This window comes from Thalia democratica, chromosome 2, assembly GCF_965202585.1.
Source record: "Thalia democratica chromosome 2, ktThaDemo2.hap1.1, whole genome shotgun sequence".
NCBI lineage: Eukaryota > Metazoa > Chordata > Thaliacea > Salpida > Salpidae > Thalia > Thalia democratica.
Window position 1 is genome coordinate 83109719 of NC_139166.1, and position 13272 is coordinate 83122990.

Below are 13272 nucleotides of genomic sequence, written 5' to 3' on the forward strand. Positions count from 1 at the left end.
TATAGTTGATTATTTAAACGTATAATAAACTTACATTTAAAAAACTGTTACTTTTTAGTATGTACAATAGTTAAAACGCTAGTTTAAGTTTTATTTCTTTGTATAAAAAACTTTAAAATTGTATTGTTTACAGAAATAATGTATTACAAATTATATAAGATATATAGTATAATAACTAACAGTTCTAAAAAGTAATTATATCTTTTTTACAATAATTATACATTATATGCAAAAACAAATTTTTTAGTAGTGTCAGAAATGCAACAGATTAGATTATAAAGTAAAGTAGAATTTTTTTAAAACGTCAATTATTAATCAGAAATATATAAAATATCTTTGTAGTTTACTATAGTTATAGTTGCTGCATATGACCAACTTAATCTTTTTTTTTTTGTTATAAATAACCACATTTTATGAACAAAAGTTTATAAATGTCAGTTTACTTCAAGTGTATCATGATGTCTTCTTGCGTGTTTATGTAAAATTTTTATAGACTTTATTCAACTGATGATCTCGTTCAATTCACTTCAAACGATCAAAATATTGTTTTTAATGAAAAAATATATTTTAATTAAAGTTATTTAATTAACTCTTTAATCTATTGTTTATTAATATAGTAAACTTATCAAACTACACTGATGATTAAGTTGACTTAAAAGTTTTTTCAATACTAGTAAATAATTAAGTAACAATTAAGTAAACTTAAAAGTTTTTTAAATAATATTAAGTTTTTTTATAATGATAATGCAGAAAAGAATTATTACCTCTAAATTTATTATACATAGTACTAAGTGTCTGTTGTAAAAAATAACGACCTCGTCTAAAATAATAAAATATTATCATAGTTGATACTGCTTTTGTACGTCGAACATAATTTCACATATAAACCTTGCTGACGAAATTACAAAAACTGCTTTTCATAAAACATTATAAACGTTTAATTTTGTAACTAATGTAATTGAATAGCTGAAAGTTATTTGGCACTACTAATATAAACCTATTTTAATAAGATTTTTCTGAAGACTAAAGATCTTATATAGTACACTATATAGATTACTAAGGGAATAATATATTGAATTGTTTTTAATTATCTGCAAAAATTTAATATAATTCATTTGGTTATACTTACAGAACTTAAGAGAACTTCTCAATGATTAACTTAAGGTGAATTAACATATAATAAATGGGGTATACAGAGCAAGTATTATTGTTGAAGTAATTTTTTTTAGTATACGTATTTTTAACTTTTTTTGTTATTTACTGAGATGAAAACACATTTTCATGTTTAAGTACAATAGTTGCATAAGGTTTTGAATATTTCAACAAAAATTTTTAGTATTTGTATGTAACGCAGAAAAGCGAAAAACATAAATTTTAAGCTTTACTTTTACATCATATATCTACTTATTTTAAACTTGTTTAACAAATTATCAGCCTTCATTGCACAGCAAGTTAAAATTCAATCTGAAACAAAGTAACCAATTAAAATGTTTTTTTTTATTGCTCGTTTCCAACGCATTTTTTGCAGGTTTAGTATGATAGATATCATAAAGACTTTTTTGCAATCTGTATAATAATTCACAGTCAAACATAGTTGTTCTAAAGTTTCCATAACCGACCAAGATTTAAAACTTTACTCCTTTAAGACTTTGAAATAAAATTTCGTTTGTTTTAGTTTTTTTTTCCTTATAGTGAAACTATTTTGAATTTTTTTTACCAAGACAACTCTAGTTGTCTTGCTTCGAAGAAAGAACTCAAAACCAACATAATAATTATACAAAGATATATATATATACATGCTTTTTTAATAACTTTTAGTTGAAGTAGTAAATTTTAAAAGTAATATTAAATTGATTTATTTTTAATTTTAAACTACATTTTGAATTAAGACAAATTGAATCAAAAATAATGATAAAAACAACAACAGTAATAATGATTAATATTAAAGATACCGCTCCACTAAGTTAAAAGGTAAAGTTTAAAATTAACTCAATGTATAATTTCAATTATTTTAGTTATCAATTAATTTTATATAAATGTATATATTTACAAGCTTCTGTGTTTTTTATTAATTTTGTATTAACTGCTCTGTTGCAGTAAAAATATTAACAATACATGGTAAGCTAGAGTTTTAAAAGTTTTAAAGTTATTTATTTAATAACTTAGCATCAGTTTTATTGTGATTTGATAGTGACGTCACTATTAAATCTAATATGAAATCTTATTCAAATTTTGAAATGACTATACTCAAACCTTTAGGATACAAAAGTTAATTTTTTGTAACTATATAAGTCTTATCAATAGTCATACAAGGTCTTTTTATGTCAAACAAAATTTTCATACACAACGAGAATTTTTTATTGTATCTAACTAATTTAAAACAAATATATTTATTGTTTGATCTAGATATTTTTACTTTAAATAAAGAAAAAAGAAAGCTAAATTTTAATTTTTTGTTATGTAAATGATTTTATTTACTTATGTTAGTTTAAGATAGTATTTTTATATACTAATCTAGAAACTTTAAATTACAATTTAATCAAAATACTCAATCACGAACCTATATTATTTAACATACAAAATTTGAATTCAAGTGTTTTAGAGTCTTTTAAAACAGTTTTAATAACAAATAACGACAACCTTTAGACTTTTTTATTGTTTAAAATCATTATAATTAATAATGAATATTTAACTTAAAATTTTTATGTTGTTCTAGAACATTGGATGTTTTTATAATGTTTAGTTAAACATTTTATATAAGCTTTAATAAATTTAGTATTTACTATTGTGACCATATAGCGTTGTTAGTTATAAAAAAAAAGGTTAATGTTTTTTTTATTTTATTTAAAGTTAAAGTTTTAAACTTTGAAAAGTGTTAATTAGTAGTCTAAATTTTGTTTCGTAACTTGTATTGAACTTTTAATAAAAAATTAAACCTAAACTTTCAATTTTTTTTATTCCTGTTTATCAGCCGGTTAGCTGGTTAAAAACATTTATGATCAACAAATATTTCAAACTTGAGTTTTTATTAATTAAATTTTTGTAACTAAACGTTGAAGGGAATTTAAATGTGTGTTAATCTATAATTACGTTTTAATGTATTTTATTTAAAATATATTAATTAATAATTACTTTCGTTGTACAATTTGTAAAATTCATTGAGTCACCATGTTATAAAAATTTAGGTATATATACTTTTAATTTTGTCATTACTTTTGTTACCACTTATTTCTGTTTATATTACAAAAGAATGGACAATGTTAAGATTATTCAAGAGTTAGTATTTTATCTGTATATAGAACTAATGTAGTTTTTGTTGAGTTTTTAATTAAAAACTGTTTAGAAAAGTTTTTAATAAAAATTAGTAAAAAAAAAAACGAAATTTTAAACAATAAAAAAAACTTTCGTTTATTTTTTAATTTAATAAATATTTACTTTTTGTTTTTTTAGCAAGTTTAAGCTGTTAAAATAACCGGATAATAAAATCAACAATATTTTATAATTAAGTATTTTCAACCGAATGCGCTAAGCTTTAGTAAATTTAAAATGTTCAACAAAAAGTATCAGTTAAAGTGAATTGTACAAGGAAAAACTAGCCTTTAAATATATTAGAGTTTGATCACATACTTACTAGTTAAAAATACGATGTAAAATGTTAAAAAAATGTATATGTATTAAACATAGTTATACACATGTGATAAAAACTAGATATAATCGAAACAAAATCGTTTAAATCAATGAGGTTTTCCATGTTCATCTTTTTAGTAATTTTAAAACCCGTAGGCTCGGTTACTAAAAGTTGAAATAAAAAAATTCTAAAATGTTTATAAGTTTTTATCAAAGATTTATATAATTCTTTGTAAACTATAATGAAAATATTGAAAAAAAAGTTTAAGAAAAATATTCAATGTTGGTAGTTACTAATTAAATAATTTATTAAAAAGTAAAATTTACTACACAGTTTTACTAAAAGTTTTTCTGTAACTCCAAAAAATTATTTTCAATTTATTATTACGATCATTTATCGGAACACTAACTTAAAGTTTAGGTGTTATTCTCATAAATATATGTTAAGTTTTTTCTGTTACTAAGAACTAACTTTGTTTTAATTTTAGTTTAAATAAGCATATACTTAAAAACTTTAAGCGAATTATAGGGGTTATTTTTTAAAGATATGTAACAACCTATTTTAGCATCGTAGAAATTTGAGCTTGTTTTATATTTGACTGTTTACTATTATTTTTTTTTTAAACAAATTTGATGTTAAATAAATTTCATTAGCTTCTTTACTTAAAGCGAATACCCCAATAGTTGTAGACTAAATCAAACAAATTTGTTTTTAGACTTTACTTATAAAAAATAAATCATTGTAAATAATATTTTTTAGTTAAAACTTAGTTTACTAGTTTATATGTTAACTTTATAAATATATTTTGATTTAATACAGTATTATAATGTATATGTATTTATTTTAAATTTTATCTGGGGTTACATACCAATGAAGATTAAAAAGAAGTATAAGGGTTGAAACCTCACATAATTATATAGAAAAATAACTTTTTTTATTAAGTTATTCTTGCCTGAAGTTTTTATATAATGTTTAAATAGTTTTTAATTTTACAACTTATCTTAACAAACAATAAAAACAAAATCATATTGCAAACAAGTTTTACTAAGTATCATGCTTACATAAAGTGAAAAATTGATAGCCGCCGGCTGAATTATTCAAAGCTTAAATACTGATTGACTGATGAAATCAATTTAACTAATACTGATGCATCAAACACTACAAAATTAAGTGGATTACACTTATACTTAGTGCGCTAATGTTTATTAAAACTAAACTTTAGTAAGAAAAGGACCATTTCACAGCACAAAGATCATTAAATGTTTGTTTAGTTTGGAAAGAGTTTCTGATGACTTACTTTGACACTATAATACTTAAAATAACCTTAAACATTTGAAAACTTGTTTTTATTTTACCTTATTAAATAACTTAATAAATGTTCAAGTCTTAGATGTCATTGAACTATAAAAAAACAGTCATATCTAAAAATATAAACCGAACATAGTTTAAGTACTTTCTAACTTTTATATGATTTTAATGTATTTCTTAGTTTTTCAGTTATGTTCATAATTTTTAATTGCTGTTTTATGTTTATATACTTCTAAATTATGTAAAGTGACTTTGTCTATTTATTATTTATTTTGTGATGAAAAAAAATCAATAAGTAGTGATAACAATAGCAAAACCGTTTTTAAACTTTGAAACCACATATTGTCTGTAAACTGAAATAACTAAAGATAAAATAAAATTAGAAAAAAAGAATTATCACTCAAACTAAAAATGATATTTTATAAAGTAAAATGAAGATATTTTTAATTATTTCAAAGAAACTAACTGAAAACATATGATCACTGAAATTATAAATACTATTGCATTATTTATAATTAAAAATTTAAAACAATATAAAACTTAATAAATAAAAAAATATTTTAAAAATATATAAAGATGACCTAAAAAATTATAGTAATAGTAGTTTAGAATCTTTAACCTGTAAAAACTATCCAAAAATTACATACATAATGGTTTAGCTGAAATAACTCAAATTAAAAAGAATGCTGAAATGGCTGATAACCTAAATTAACATTTTGCGATATTATTTAAGTATTAAGAATGTGTTCAGCATAACATCGTAATTAAAATTAAACCAATGCTAAGTATATCTTGACGAATAAAAATATGCTTATTTATACTGCATGAATTAAACTAGTAAAATGTTGTAAGGTAAACCTTTTTTTAAATCTAATTTTAAATGTAAGGCTAAGTTGTTACCCCTTAGCAGATATAAAGCCTTATGAACTAACTGATTAAACTCAAAGCAAAAAAAAAACAGATTGAAAGTAAACACTTAGTGACGTCATCAAAAATGCAACAAATGTTTGCATAAAAGATAGATTTATAAACAAATACACATGGTAAATATTACAATGTTAAATTTATATTCGTGATATGAGTAATTTTCAAACCCGAAATATCGGGCTACAAAACTAAACTAACATCTTATAAACTATTGTATTTTTTTTTAGTTTAAAAAAGGTCAGTTGAATCTTAATATTTTTAGTTATTAGCATTAATAAAAATAATTGCGACTTAAATCAAGTGAGGTAATCTAACTAAAAAATATTTTTCTAGTTATAATAGTTCAAAACATAAGCTAATACACCACTTAATAAAACTAGTTGAGCAGAATTAATAAAATGATGAGATGTTATAATTAAGAAATATAATTTTAAATAAAATAGGAATTAAAATATCATTGAACGAATCATATGTAATCATTTATTTACGTCTTGTAAAAATCTTGATCTGCAAGTAAACACTTAGTGACGTCATTAAAAATACAACAAATGTTCGCATCGAAAATAGATTTAATAACAAATACAAATTTCATCTAATACAAAATTATGGGAACGGGTCTAAAATGCACGAGGTTACTAAATTGCACGAGGCGACTAAATTGTACGAGAACAGAATTGCACGACTGTACAAAATTGCACGAAGCCAAATTTGTACAAAGCCAAAATTTCACGAAAGCACAAAATTACACGAGTGAACAAAACTGCACGTAGACGATTTTGCACAAAGGGTCAATTTTGCACGAGTTACATTTTTGCACGTGAGTAACAAAAATAAAGAAAAAATAAAAAATAAACCGAAAAAAAAAACTAAAAAATTACAAAAAAAAAGTTATTGACCAAGGGTTAGGGGAAATAATGATAAAAAAATAAAAAAAAAGGTAATAAAAATTATAATTTGGAAAATTATAAAAAAAATAATTAAAAAAAATAAAGCTTCCGACCGAGGGTAAGGGTTAGGGGTAACAGTGATAGTAAAAATAAGAAAAAAAAAAAACTGATAAAAACTATAAAAAAAAAAATAATTAAAAAAAAAGCTACCGACCGTGAGTAAGGGTTAGGGGTAACAGTGATAGTACAAAAAAAAAATTTTTAAATAATAGTTCAAAAGAATAAAAAAATTCCGACCGAGGGTAAGGGTTAGGGTTAACAGTGATAGTAATAAAAAAAAAAAATTAAAAAATCTAAATAAATAAAATTAGTTCGTGCAAAATTGTCTCAGTGCAAAATTGTCTGCTCGTGCAAAACTGTCTTCGTGCAAAAGTGTCTTCTTGCAAAAGTGTCTTCGTGCAATTTTGTGAACTAGTGCAATTTTGTCCCCTCGTGCAATTTTGTACGCTCGCGCAATTTAGACAGCTGACCCAAAATTATAGCTGTATACATGATAAGAGCAATTTTTAACGTGAAATATCGGACAAGAAAAACATTTTTGAAACTATTCTCATTTTATTAATATAAAAAGAGTCAATTAAAAATTAAGATTTTATTGTAGTTAGCATTGATAAAAAAAATAATTTCAACAATATAAAAATTAAGTTAGGCGATCCAGATAAAAAAATTATGCCAGTTATAAAAAAATCTACAAAACAACACTTAATAAAACTAAATGAGTAAAATAAAAACTATTTTAAGATATTATAATCAAGAAATATAATTTTGATAATAAGTTAATTGAAGTAAGTGCAAAAATATTTAACTGATTACAAGTAAACACTTATTGACGTCATTAAAAAACATTTTCATCGCAATTAACTTTACTTTTATTTTGAAGTAACTATAATTCACTGGTTTTTTGACTGTACCACATGTTATAAAAGATTTTGTGCCATGAATATTCTGGTAAGAACACATAAATTACTTTTTGAACCTAATGCTTTATTAGACATCTTTAGAAAAACAATGTAGTTAAGACTAAGTTTTTTTTATACTATAAAAAAAATATTTTTTTTTTGAGAATTTATTAAGTTGAATAAAGAACAAATAATCTGTTATAATTACCATATTTTATTAAACAAAATCAGAAGAAAAATGTTTCTAAATATATTGTTTTATTTTTGTAAGAAGCCTTAATTAAAAATGTTATGTCTAAAATAAAAATTTACAAAGACAAAATTATAGAACTTGTGAATTATATTAAAAATAAAAAAAGATAAATAAACAATGCAGTAAGTTAAGCCTAATAAATGACAAAAAACAAACTTATCCAAGGTTTATAAGTTTATATTTTATATTCGTTTTTTTTTATTGAACAGAGTAAAATTAAACGTTATATATATTAAAAATGTAATTTAATCTTTAAATAATTAAGTTGCAAATTTTTTCATTGAAATAATTAAGTTAAATAAATAACATGTACTCCGATAAATTACACTTTCAAAAAAGTGATGATTTTTATAAATTGAACTAAACATGGAAAATAAAGTTTAACTAAATTTGTTTAAACGTCACGCAAAGCTTAAGAAGCGTTAAAATTAAAAAAAATTAAATAAGTAAATTTTAATATAAGGCTGACTAATATATAAAACATTTAGCAGATTTTTATACATTAAATAACAAAAGAACGTTTTTTATACCCTACAAACAGTGTAATATTGTAAATAAAGAATTTTCAACGGGTATGATCTTAAAAGCACATAAGTTTAATATCTATTTAATTTTTTACAATTATTTTTCTTAAACATAATTTAATAGTGTGTTTACCATTGTATCATTAATTAAGTTGATAAATTCTATAAATATGAAACACATAAAGCGAAGTTTGCAGTATTCAGTTAATAAATTCTATATTATTCTTGTTTAAAATAGAAACGTGTATCAAAAACAAAAATATTGTGTTAAATTTAAGTGTTTTGTGAAAAGAAGTGAAAAATAAACTCCTCAAAAATAAACATTTTTAGTTTATTTAAATTAACTTTTAACAGATACCAACACAGTTTTATTAAGCATTTTTTTAGTTTCGCTATTTTAATGACATATTTTTTTATTTATGTAATTTTTTTTCGTTAGTTGTAGCAGAAATAGTTGTTAAAAATATTAAGTATATTTTTATTTAATTCGTAGACATTAAAAATTGTTAATTTCAGTTTGTTAATTAAGATTTACTGAAATTTTCAGCTCATGCAACTTTACAAGGTACTTAAAAGCTTTTCATAAATAAAAAGCTGTCAATTTTGGGACTCTTTTGATCAAATGCTTTAACAAAAAGTTCCTAGTAACGTATAAACAAAATAAATCACGAAGTGTCGCATTTCCATTAACTATATGAATAAAAAACATTTTGGGTTAATGCTTATTTTTTAGTTATGGTAAATACGTCCGTTCCTTTTGAAAGCTGTTTTTAACAAGGCAAAAAATCGTCTGTAATTTTCAAGATTTTGTATTGATTTGTGCTAAAAACTAAGCGTCACTTATTTTAGAAAAATATTTTTGTATACAGAACTCCTTGTACTGCATAAAATGCAAATATAACAAGTTTTCGCATTATTTTTTGTGCTATATACAAAACAAATTGATAAGTTGCAAATATCATCAATGAATTAAATACACAATTTCAAAGTATTTTTAATGATACTGATAACTTGTTTATTTTTAATACTTGTATTATAGTGAAGTTTGAATATATACAACATTTAGGTTGTTTATATTTAACAAAAACATTATCTGATTAGTTGAATTTTTTTTAAATGAGACTACGAAAACGCCTTCAATACTTTCTCACAATTAATATATTACTGTAGATAAATACTCACAAAAATTAATTAATCAAACTAAGTACGAGTAAACTAAAAAAACAATCAATATGAAACTTATCAAATTTATCATTGAAATTAAAATAGATAATTAGAACAAAAATGGACTTTTTATAAATGTTAAGTGTAATTCTAGATCCTTTATCAGGACCAAGTTGATTATTAAGATTACTTGATTATTGAAACAGAAGATGCTCTGTGAGCAAGTTTTCAGTATGTTCTTGAATACTTTTCTTTGATTTTGTGAATTTTGAAAAATTTTCATTTAAATATACATTGTCTGCTACCATGTTTATTGTTTTCTCAAATGTCGTCCGCTTATATGCTTATTAGAAGAAACAATAAGTTTGGTAGCAGACGACATATATTCAATTGAAAATGTTTTAATATTCACGAAATCAAAAATAAAAAAAAGTATTCAAGAACATACTGAAAACTCGCTCACTGAGCATCTTCTGTTTCAGTAACCAAGTACTGAACAAAAAGATAGACTATCTATGAGATCGCCATTGGCCCGATTTTGGCCAATTGGTTTGTTAGCAGATTAGAAAAAAGGTCTCTCAATTAAATACAACCTAAAATTTACACGAGATGTGTAGACGACAATTTAACTATATTCTCAAATGAAAAAGTGGCTAATGAATTCAATAAAAAATTAAATTAAAGAAGCAAATAATTGGTTGTTTCTAGGTTTTTAGCTGGTTATGCATTTTAAATTGACATTAATCTACTTTAAAATTATAAAACCACAGTACTTTACATAGTAATTAATTAAAGTTTAAATGGGTGAAATAATAATAAACATTACTACAAACCTGTTCTAAATATTCGGCATGACGTGTTTTGAAAGAACCACAAACCTTTTGCTGCAAAATTTTATTAAATAAATTTTGAAATATTATAGTGTGCAAGATTTCTAACTATTTTATTTTTAACGGCCTAAACCGGCTGAAACATTAAAGTTATACACTATAAAATGTTAAACTTTTATACTAAAGGTTTAATCTCAATTATAAACTTTAGACAATTGTTAGACTATATTTTTTAAATATTTTTATAGATGTATTCGATGTCAATAATCTAAACAAAACAAAACTATAAAATTTCATCTAAAGATTTAAATTATATATACATCACATATTCTCAAACTATGGTAAAAAGTTTAGTCTAAACAAGCTTACTCTAAAAACAAATAATTTTAGTCCATGTATTCTATAGAAACATGTTTTTAATGAGAAAGGCTATTCATAGTATGATAAAAATACGAAACTTATGAAAAAAAGAAGTACCCTTCTAAAACTAAAAAAATAACCTTCATGTTAAAAAACTGTTTTTTATCAACCTTTTCTTTGACCTGTTATATTCTAAAAATTAAAACTTCAAAATCTGATCAAAATGATCTATCTTAACTGGATCAATTATTTGAGATTTTTTTATTTGATACAAATACTATTTTAGAAGAATGGTATAAATTAAAACAATATCATTTAAAAAACTTTGATTGATTTTAATAGAATTGTTTTAATAAATAATTAAAAAACATTTCATTGTATGTTTATTTTAAACATCTGAATATACCTACAATGTCTCTGAAATAACTTTAAACTATTGTTTTTTTTTCGTTTGTATGTTATTTTTACGTTTGTACAATTTTCATATTAAAACATCTGTGAAGCTAACACTAAAAATTAAAGTTCGAAATGTAACCTTAATTAAAAAAAATAAGTTTTTAACAAACAAATATTTTAAATGTATAATAATATAATATATAGTTTATTTTAAAAAATGGTTAATATTTTTTTGTTATACTAATAAGATGTACTAGGAATCAGCAGTTGTAGAAGAGCAAACTTTACTAGGCTGTTTGATCGCGGACCGAACTACAAAGCATAGTACGTTTACGGCAGCAGTACACGAAAAATATAATAATGAAAGAAAAAAACCTTTTTTTAACCAAAAATTCAAATAAGTTATATTTTCTTATAGTTTATACTTAACTTTTACTAGAATTGACTTTAGGTTTAATTAAAATTTAAGTTTTAAAATATTTGTAAAAATTAAGTACCAAGTACAGGAAAAAAAACCTAAAACGATCGGTTAAAACTTAATAGATAAAGCTTCAACAATCAACCAGTATGTATGGTGCTGTTGCTAGTAGAATTGTTTTATCAATATCAAACTACAGGTTTGACATACGCTGTTAAATGTATGTATACCAGAGTATATTATAATTATTATGTATAAGATATCTTGTATAAAAAGTTAGTTTAAAGTAAAAACTAAAACATAAGCTAAAATTACATCTAAATTTATTTAATCTTTATAGTATTTATGGAGTGATGTTTTTAAAGAAAGCATTAAGCTTTTGTTAAAAAACGTGAATAAATAAATATAAAAATGTTTGTTTTTAACGGGGTAAAACGGCTTTAAAACTAAAGTTTAATATTATAAAATAGGTTTTCTTTGAATTTTAGTTTTAAACTAAATAATTATAAGTTAAAATTAATTATAAAATAAATTAATAATAAACTGTTATAAATTTTAGGTTTTAATATTCAATTTTTGCTATAACTTTACATTTTTAACTAAACATACTAAACATACTTTATAGTTGAAAGAATCTTTTAAGAGGTATAAACCACAAAGAAAAGCTTTAAAGTGTTACAAGTTAAAACTATTTTTTACAACAAATTATACTAAAAAAAAGCAATTAATGTACTTAAAACAACAAACTATTTTTTAAATGGTTAATAAATATCTTTATTTCTGAATTCTATTTGAGAAAGAAATGAAGCTTACCGCTTAGAGCGGTTAAAATTAGGAAACTGTTCATAAATTATTGTACAAATATTACTAGCAAAATATTGTAATAGTTTATGCAAGTGATTGTTAAACTAAAAAATTACGTAATCATGAGCTTATGATTTTTTTTTTGCGAAAAAAAAAGTAAGAAAATTATTCAGTTTAATATTTTTTCTTTAGTTTAGATAAATATTAAATTTTAATAAGCGTTTTGTATTAAAAGCAGTATAAATAGTATTTTATCAACTGGAGTATTTAGATTACCAATAAAAGGTTTCTCTAGCTTCTCTGTTTTTATTTTGTCATCAACATTTTAGAATTGATATGCTTCAAGCATTATGTTTCTGTTTTTTGTGAAGTTTTATGAAGTTTCTTCCGGTTTTATCATAATCCCGGCCGTTGTTGTGCAGACATTCGTGCAAATATTTCTCGTTCATTCCTGAGTCTTTCATGAAAGTTTTCAACATCTCTGTTCACACGTCACACGGCGGTCGTGGCAACTGGTTGATTGCTGCCACCTTGGCGGCGATTTCTTACTTTTCGGCGACCGATTGGTTTCTGATATGGATTATGTCGCTCACTATTGTCAATTTAGTTTCAGCGGAACTTTACCTAAAAATTGCAGCCATCAATTAACCCGAAGCTATGTTAACTTAAAGTTTTTAACTTATTTACTGTCATATAACATAATTAAATTCGATAATTTATTAATCAACTCAAATAATAATACAGTAGAAACTTCATGGCTGTTTAAAATTTAAAACGCAAATCTGCTTAGAATCACTAAAGAAAAAAAAATAGC